Genomic DNA, 721 nt, shown 5'->3' with positions numbered 1-721 from the left:
GGCAGAGATGGTCTGGACTTGTCTTGCTGCGATGCAGAGACCTCCCTGTGTGGGTTTTGGCTCCTGACCCCAGGCCATACCCTGTTTATTCTTTGGAATTTTTGAACTCGTTGATTTATTTGGTACTTTAATCTCGAAAGCAAGATCTGACCCAGCAGCCCCTAGGATTTCCCACAATTGCTGACTTACTGCCTGGGCCAGTAGTAGGGGGTACCTTAAACAACCAGGAGGCTTTTTTCCCTCCCTGATGGTCACTGCGGGGTTGGACTGGGTGACAAAAGGTCCTTCCCAGCCCATTCCCTCGTTCTCAGACTGGGTCACCATTGTGGCATCCTCAAGTTCAGCAAATAAATACGTGCTTCAGCAAAAGGCTCATGGCACTAAAGTCAGGATTTGGGGGGTCAGTGACGGGTGTAAAGCCAGGCTAGTGTGGGCTACCTGCTTTCGGGACAGGCTGTAAAGCAGCTGAATGTTTCTCTGCCATTGCCATGCCCCGAAGTTGAAATACTTGAAATTAAGATGTTTCCTTTAAAAAAAAAACCCCAAAACTACAAAACCCCTATTAAAAATAAAAAAAATAAAGCTGAGGCAGCTTAGTAGATGCTGCGTGTGTTTCTCCATGCTGGGGAGAGTGAGCTGTGCGGGTCTGTGCATTTAGACTTTCTTACCAAGGAGAAAAAAGTACGAACGGGGGAAGGAGCATGGCACCGCCGGGGATGAG

This window comes from Buceros rhinoceros, unplaced genomic scaffold (assembly GCF_000710305.1).
Source record: "Buceros rhinoceros silvestris isolate BGI_N320 unplaced genomic scaffold, ASM71030v1 scaffold22830, whole genome shotgun sequence".
Taxonomy (NCBI): Eukaryota; Metazoa; Chordata; class Aves; order Bucerotiformes; family Bucerotidae; genus Buceros; species Buceros rhinoceros.
The sequence above is the reverse complement of the archived record's forward strand: the minus strand, read 5'-3'. Positions refer to the sequence as shown.